Here is an 8,893-nt window from a genome sequence, read left to right as displayed (position 1 = left end):
CTTAGCACAACAACAGCTTTTCCTACAGATAGGACCAATGTTGTAAATTGTCTCCATTGCTTCATGCAGAAATGTACCATGGACTGCTTAATTATAATTTTTTCCTATTAGTTTTGTTTTTCTTCATTATCATGCCCTCACTGTAAGGTTCTATAATGCAGCTTACAAAAGAAAAGCCACAAGATGCTGGGGATAAAATGAGAACAATCAAGAGGACGTAAAGAGACAGACAAATGAAATTATTATGAATGGTGCATTGCAATATTTCTGCACTGTACTTTTTTATATAAAGGAACAGAGCAATTTAAAAAGGTGTATTTTAGCTGTGGTGAAAGAGCAGTTTAATTGGTTATAAGTAAGTGTACGTGACACAGTACAGTTGGATTACTCCTGGTGAAATCAATTTGTATTCTAACATTTCTTTAGACAGACCTTTGTTTTTCTGGATGGTCACTTTTATTGGCTTATCAGTGAAGATATTTGTGAATTTGGCTGCAGGAGATGTAGAGTGGCCAGTGAGCAAGGTGCAAAGAATGTGGGCTTTAATAAATAGGAATTCCAAAGGATTTTGCAGGTTTAGCTGAGTGGTGACACCTGCTCTCTTCCCTGCTGCCAGAGCATGGAATATGATTTTTGCACTACCATGTCACATTGGCCCATGATAAACAAACCTATTTATTTTATAAGAAACAATAGCAACATGATATGACAACTTGAGCTGGCCCAGTGCAATTCAATTGTGTTATTTTCTGATAACAGGAGTATAGCTTGTGTCATTGCTGTATATCACTTTCTCTGTGTAAATTTGGTTTTTTGTCAAGCCTAAAAGACAAATCCATCTTTTATTGCTTTTATTATCTTTGATAAGTGACGTAGCAAGAGCTGCTGCTCCTTGCATTAAACTTAACATTAAAAAATGATATAAAGAGACTAGAATTAAGATTCAATATGATTGTAACTTATAACAAATAATTAGGCTGCTTTCAGATGATAATATTGTCTACAATTTGGCTTCCTTTTTGGAGGAGGGGGGCATAGGTCTACGTCCAAAGGAACAATAGTTTCCAGCTCTATTCTTTCTTTCAAAACTCTTATCAGTTGAGATATTTCTGTTTTAGATTACCTAGAATAATAATTTACTTACTTATATAAAAAGCACAGAAGAGCTTTTGTTTTGTCATGAAAATCAGAAGCACACCTAGATTTTCAAATAAAAAGGAAGCATTTACTTTCATGCAACAAAGTTTAAAATTATTTTTACTGTGAAGTTTCCATGATAGAAAAGTAGAATTTAGCACAAAAGAACTCATCTTTTTTCCCACCTCCAGAAAAGATAATAAGCATGTATACTATACTTTCAAAGTATATAGCATGCTTGTTTCATTTTCAAATTCTTCTGTAAATTCTCCTTGCTCCTGTATTGAGAAAAACCAGGTGCCCATAAAAACTAGGGAATATCTGTGTCTTTGATATGAACAGACATTGTATGTTAAGTGCACAAAACAGCTACAGAAACTTGAAAAGCAGAAAGGAAACACAAAGCAAATTCATGTTTTTGCTGATTGTTTAACAACGAACAATTCTTAACAAATCATCATAACCTAGTCATGAGGGGTAATGCACTTTGCAACTGAGTTTTAAGCATGATGTTGCCTTTTTATTTTGAGTTGTCTTTTTTAGTAAGATACATTTACCCTTCAGGGCTTGAATTTTAGGTCTTTCCTTTCTGACATTACTTATATCCACTCATGATCACTTCCATGGATTTATGCTGGGTTGAAAGGTTTTACTCTGACCATCATACCCTGTATGACTGGGCTAAAGCTGTAAGGCGTGGGTAAGGAAACGTGAAATAAGAGCAAAATCTAAAACAAAATAATAACAATTAAAAAAATAGCCATTATGGCAACATCCTTAATTCTGGGAGAGGTGCTTGACTGCATCTGAGTGGAAGAGGTGATATGACTAAAAGCGAGAAGATGATTCCCTCTGTCCCTCCTTTCATCCAGGTAATAACTGGAGATGAATATCACAGTGTGGTTGGCATGTCAGTTCACACTTGCCTCCCGGCTCACTTATGACAGGTTGACCTGTTATTTTATTTGCGTTCCTCAAGCCAGAGGGCCGCCCTTAAGAATCACTCAGAGTGAAAGAAAAATGGAGCTGGAGGACTCAGGCTCCCTGACTTCAGACTATACTACGAAGCCAGAGTAATCAAGACAGTATGGTACTGGCACAAAAACAGAAATATAGATCAATAGAACAGGATAGAAAACTCAGAGATAAACTCACACAGATATGGTCACCTTATCTTTAATAAAAGAAGCAAGAATATACAATGGAGAAAAGACAGCCTCTTCAACAAGTGGTGCTCAGAAAACTGGACAGCTTCATGTGAAAGAATGAAATTAGAACATTCCCTAACACCATACACAAAAATAAACTCAAAATGGATTAAAGACCTAAATGTAAGGCCAGACACCATAAAACTCTTAGAGGAAAACATAGGCAGAACAGTCCATAACATAAATCACAGCAAGATCCTTTTTGACCCACCTCCTAGAGAAATGGAAATAAAAACAAAAATAGACAAATGGGACCTAACGAAACTTAAAAGATTTGAACAGCAAAGGGAACCATAAACAAGATGAAAAGACAACCCTCAGAATGAGAGAAAATATTTACAAACAAAGCAACTGACAAAGGACTAATCTCCAAAATATACAAGCAGCTCATGCAGCTCAATATCAAAAACACAAAGAACCCAATCCAAAAATGGGCAGAAGACCTAAATAGACATTTCTCCAAAGAAAATATACAGATTGCCAACAAACACATGAAAGGATGCTCAACATCACTAATTATTAGAGAAATGCAAATCAAAACTACAATGAGGTATCACCTCACACCAGTCAGAATGGCCATCGTCAACAAATCTAGAAACAATAAATGCTGGAGAGGGTGTGGAGAAAAGGGAACCCTCTTGCATTGTTGGTGGGAATGTAAATTGATACAGCCACTATGGAGAACAGTATGGAGGTTCCTCAAAAAACTAAAAATACAACTGCCGTATGACCCAGCAATCCCACTACTGGGCATATACCCTGAGAAAACCATATTCAAAAAGAGTCATGTACCACAATGTTCATTATAGCTCTATTTATAATAACCAGGATGTGGAAGCAACCTAAGTGTCCATCAACAGATGAATGGATAAAGAAGATGTGGCACATATATACAATGGAATATTACTCCGCCATAAAAAGAAATGAAATTGAGTTCTTTGTAGAGAGGTGTATGGACCTAGAGACTGTCATACAGAGTGAAATAAGTCAGAAAGAGAAAAACAAATACCATATGCTAACACATATATATGGAATCTAAAAAAAAAAAGATTCTGAAGAACCTAGGGGCAAACAGGAATAAAGATGCAGACATAGAGAATGGACTTGAGGACACGGGGAGGGGGAAGGGTAAGCTAGGATGAAGTGAGAGAGTAGCAATGCCATATATACACTACCAAATGTAAAATAGATAGCTAGTGGGAAGGAGCTACATAGCACAGGGAGATCAGCTCAGTGCTTTGTGACCACCTAGAGGGCTGGGAGGGTGGGAGGGAGATGCAAGAGGGAGGAGATATGGGGATGTATGTATATGTATAGCTGATTCACTTTGTTAAACAGCAGAAACTGACACACCATTGTAGAGTAATTATATATACTCCAATAAAGAGGTTAAAAAATAAAATAAAACAAAATAAATTGTTAAAAAAAGAAAGAAAAGAATCACTCAGAGTATGGAAGGGCAGGGCTACAACAATCTCCCAAGCAGGACTTCTTCTCCTCTATCATGCCTGGGGAATGGGGAGGGGTGGCTGAGCGAGAGAGAAAGATTCCCTTCTTAACATCCCAATCCAAGGGAGGAGGATGCCACAGTGTAAGGAATTTATAGCCTTGAGAAGTGCATTGTACTTGCTCCTAAGGCTTCTGTGAGACAAAAGAGTACCTATTTGCAACTGTGGAGAAGTGACACTGGTGACAAGGACACCACTTTCTCAGAGTAAATGAGGCGATGTAGATGTTTTTTGTCTTATGGGAGGAAGAATCATTCTCATTGTAAGTGGACAGATAATGTGATTTCTAAGGGTCTTTCTAGCTCTGTGTCTTATAGTCTTACAACTTAGTCAGTGTGTACGTGTTAAGGAAAATATACAAGGCTTAAAAAGAAGAGTGTAATGAAAACCTGAAAAATGTGGAATATGAGTTATTTCTAGGCACCACATTCTAGCTCCATCTCTGTTAATAGCCAGCTCTATGACCCTCAACCTTTCAGTGCCTATTTCCTTGTCCATCCAATATGAAATGGAAATAATACCTGTTCTGCTCATGTCACCAATTATTGTAAGGCTCAAGATAAAAATAAACAGGCTTATACAAAACTGCTATGCTTTCAAGCACTATCATGTATAAGCCTCCTGGATTTGCATGGAAGCAAAAGTCCTCTACTTCCTGCACATTCTCCTTTAGCATGACATCTGTTACTGGAACTTCCTTCCACAAAGGCTTGAGTTGAAAGAGTGCTCCCAAAACTTCATTCATTCATTGATTCACTCATTCAATCAACAACTGCTTTGGCACTGTGATAGGTGATGGGGATACATAGAAGAAAAGATCATATTTCCTGCCCTCAAGAAATTTATGTCACAAAGAGGCAAAATATGAAAATTGATGAAATGATATCATGTGACAGTTACTGGAAGGAAAGTGGGCATCATCTGCAATGGGAGCCATGAGAAAGAAGTATCTAAGTATGAAAGAAGAATCTAAGTATGAAAGAAGTACACTAAGTAAGTATCTAATTATGAAGTATCTAAGTATGAAATCTGGAAAATTTTCATAGGGGGGAAACAATTGAATTGACTCTTGAAGGGAGCATGGAAATTCGCATGTGGTCAGAGGTGGAGAGTAAATTTCAGGGGACAGGACTACTATGTGTTAATACTTGGAAGTGTGACAAAGCACAGTCCATTCATGGAATAGCTCTTATGTACTATAGCTTAAAAAAAGCAGAGGGTTTGAGGAGGATATGGTAATAGGCAAAATCTTAATCAAGAAGGACTTCCCATGGTTAGGAATTTGAAACTTATCCAGTAGGTGATATGCTGTAATTGTTGAATATTAGGTAGTATTAAGATTGCATTTGCATTTTGGAAAACTAGTTTTGGGGATGTAACTACTAGAAATAGTAAGAGTGAAGGATAAAAATTCTGTATGAAATGTATCCAAGGAATGTAGGGTGTGGGGTTTTTTTTTTTTAAGGAAAAAAGAGAGTAATATTGTCCTGAGGTAGTTATTTAGAGTTTGTTTAAAGGTTGTTCTAGAATGAGGAAGAGGGCAATGTAGGACAAAAACCTGAATGGATCTGGAAAGTTGTAAAGGGTCTGTGAAAAAGAAAGGGGGAAAAAAAGGGAGAGAGAGAGAATCTTATCTCATGGGGTCGAGTTGGCTAAGATTGAATGAATTTATTATAAGGTTTTAAAATGAGCTTTAATAGGAATAGTGTACTGATGTAAAGCTAGAGTTTGTTTTTCTCTCTCAAAGGGACAGAGTTTCTTAGATAACTGGTGAGCTCTTAGCATAAGACAGTAAAAGGTTTTTCTTTATTTTTTGAATAATCCACGTAGGAAACAAAGATTCTGTCTTTATGTTGTGGTGTGCTGTCTTTATTTTGTCCTCAGTTATTTAGGAGAACTGGATCTCCTCACCAACCTTTAGATGAGCTAAGTTTTTTTTTTTCTTTTTATAATCATTTTACCTCCTATATTTACTTTAAAAGTCTTTTATTGTTTCATAGTGATATGTGATCCTATTTAATCAGTTGCTCAAACTTTTTGTCATTTTTCACAACTTGATATTTTATCTTCCTCAAGTCAAATCCTAAATAAAATCTTGATCTCAAACTGACTTTGAGATTTCCCAGAGGGTTCCTAGAAAATCTCAACAGATTTGTTCTTTCACCTTGTGAAAAGAGAGATATTTAAAAAATAATTAGGTTATTGCATATGTTTAATTGCATAACAACATTGTCAAATAAAAGCAGGGGATTCCTCTGGTGGTCCAGTGGTAAAGAATCTGCCTTCCAATGCAAGGGACACGAGTTCGATCCCTGGTCGGGGGGGGGGGGGGAATTCCCACATGCCCGCGGGGCAACTAAGCCCGTGAGTCACAACTATTGAGCTCGTGCGCCTCAACGAGAGAGCCTGAGTGCCGCAAACTACAGAGCCCACGCGCCCTGGAGCCCGCGCGCCCCAACTAGAGAAGAGAAAACCCACACACCACAACTAGAGAGAGGCCGGTGCACCGCAGCTAGAGAGAAACCTGAGCAGACGGCGTGGTGTAACGAAAAAGATCCCGCATGCCTCAACAAAGATCCCATGTGCCGCAACTAAGACCCCATGCAGCCAAAAATAATAATAATAAAATAAATTATAATAAGGAATTAAATAAACAAATATTAAAAAAATAAATCCATTGAAAGTCTACATTAAAAAAAAATAAGAGGAGATACTTAACTTTCCCTGGGTTATATTTGCATGGGTACATATTGTTAATATAAGTATTTCAAAATTATATAAAATTCACAGAAATTTGTCAGTGTTCCAGCTGTTCATGATATCTCCTGATAGGTTATCAGTCATAATTCCAATTATTATCCTTAATGTTGAATGTCACAGAAACAATAACATTTTCTTATCAGTTGCATTACAGTCATCTCCCCTCAACTGCCACTTCACTTTCCATGGGTTTCAGTCAAACATGGTCTGAAAATATTAAATGGAAAATTCCAGAAATAAATAATTCGTAAGTTTTAAATTACGCTTCTGAGGAGCATGATGCAATCTTGTGCCATCCTGCTCTCTCCTGCTCAGGTTCCCCAACTGCTGACATCGTCTGCTCCTGACATCTAACCATCAACATCATCATGGTTCTTTGATCCAAGATCACCTGAAACAGATGACCCTTCTTCTGACTTTCTGTCATAAGGTCAAATAGTAGCCTAACACTACATCACAAGGCCTAGTCCATTCACCTCCCTTCATGTCGCCTTATCATCCCAATAAAGAAGGGTGAGTACAATACAAAAAGATATTTGGAGAGAGAGAGGGTGTCCCCATTCACATAACTTTTCTTACAATATAGTTACAATTGTTCCATTTTATTATTAGTTATTGTTGATAATCTCTTACTGTGCCTAATTTGTTTTTTTGTTGTTTTTGTGTGTGTGTGTGTGTGTGTGTGTGTGTGGTACGCCGGCCTCTCACTGTTGTGGCCTCTCCCGTTGCGGAGCACAGGCTCCGGATGCGCAGGCTCAGCGGCCATGGCTCACGGGCCCAGCCGCTCCGCGGCATGTGGGATCTTCTCGGAACGGGGCACGAACCCGTGTCCCCTGCATCGGCAGGCGGATTCTCAACCACTGCGCCACCAGGGAAGCCCACTGTGCCTAATTTGTAAGTTAAACTTTATCATAGGTATGTTATGTACAGGAAAAAAACATAGCATAGTTACTATTCAGTACTATCTGCAGTTTCAAGCTTCCACTGGGGATCTTGGAACGTATCCCCTGTGGATAAAGGGAAGATGACTGTATTTTTATAATGAACTCTTCATAAATCTTTAATGATGGCCATTTTAAGTCTTTTGCTGTTCACAGATAGTTATTATTTTATTCTGCTGCATTCCTGAAAGCTCTTGCAATCAGCAATAAGCCAGAATGCTTTGTTCTCTACAAAAGGGACTGTCTTAGAGATCCATGGAAAGGATTATGACAGGTACTCTGGGGTACAGACTTCTGGTGGTATTGCTTAACTTTGAGATCATACCGCTGGACTGAGTAAGGATTTCCAGAACTTTAGTGGGGAAGCTGATGGGTTCATAAAACAGCAAACCCAAGATCAATCAGAGCAAGAATTAACAACATGGGACTGAATGGACTGATGAAGAATGATTATCATTTTTATGGCCTTACGTTTGGAGCATTGCTAGTTCTTCCATATTCTATTTTCTGGATTTAAGGAATCCCTTTTTGTTTTCTCTTAAGCTAGCTATAACTCACAACAATTTAGTAAATTATACCTTTCTAAACAAAAATGAAACATTTGTATTTTCCTCCCTACCTGATCTCTCCAGAATTTGGAAACTCTTATTGAGTATTCTTATTTTCATGGCAATATAGTTATTTGCCTAGATTCAATAGGAATCTGATTTCCTTGTATTGTAATTGGGAAAATTGGTTATATTACCAAGGCTTTGGCTGGAATGTCATACTTGACAATAGCGTACACAGCATCAGATCTGAGCAGACAGTTTTAAGGAACTACAGTTGACTTTATGGAACCAATGTTTACAAAGCCCTCTTAAAAAAAACAGGCTGGTACTGACTTACAGGGTTCCCAGTATTACAGATGAGTAAGGAAGGCCACTTAAGTTTCCAGGTCTATGAAACTTAAGCTGCTTTGGGGACCCCAAGGAGAGAGGAATTCACCCAAATCTACAGGTAATGTGGTGAAGTCTGGTAGCAAGTCCTTAGCTTGGTGTCCTAGCCTTGAGAGACTTTTAAAAGTCCAATCTGAGATTCCTTAGGAAATTTCCAGCAAAGCAAAGTTAAAAAGGCCTATGTGGACAATTATCATTTTTGCTGAACTTATATAAATGACCAGGCCAAATTTAATGAGACAGATTTATTTTGTAAACAAGAGTTATTTTACTTTGATTATATTTGATCAGAATGGGGGTGATTGTACAGAGAAATTTTGTGTTTCATTGGAAAACTATAACTCATCTTGTGAGCTATCAGATTCCATTCTTGTTCATTGTCTTTGAGCTATTTTTTTTAC

Source organism: Kogia breviceps, chromosome 11 (assembly GCF_026419965.1).
Source record: "Kogia breviceps isolate mKogBre1 chromosome 11, mKogBre1 haplotype 1, whole genome shotgun sequence".
Classification (NCBI taxonomy): Eukaryota; Metazoa; Chordata; class Mammalia; order Artiodactyla; family Physeteridae; genus Kogia; species Kogia breviceps.
The sequence above is the reverse complement of the archived record's forward strand: the minus strand, read 5'-3'. Positions refer to the sequence as shown.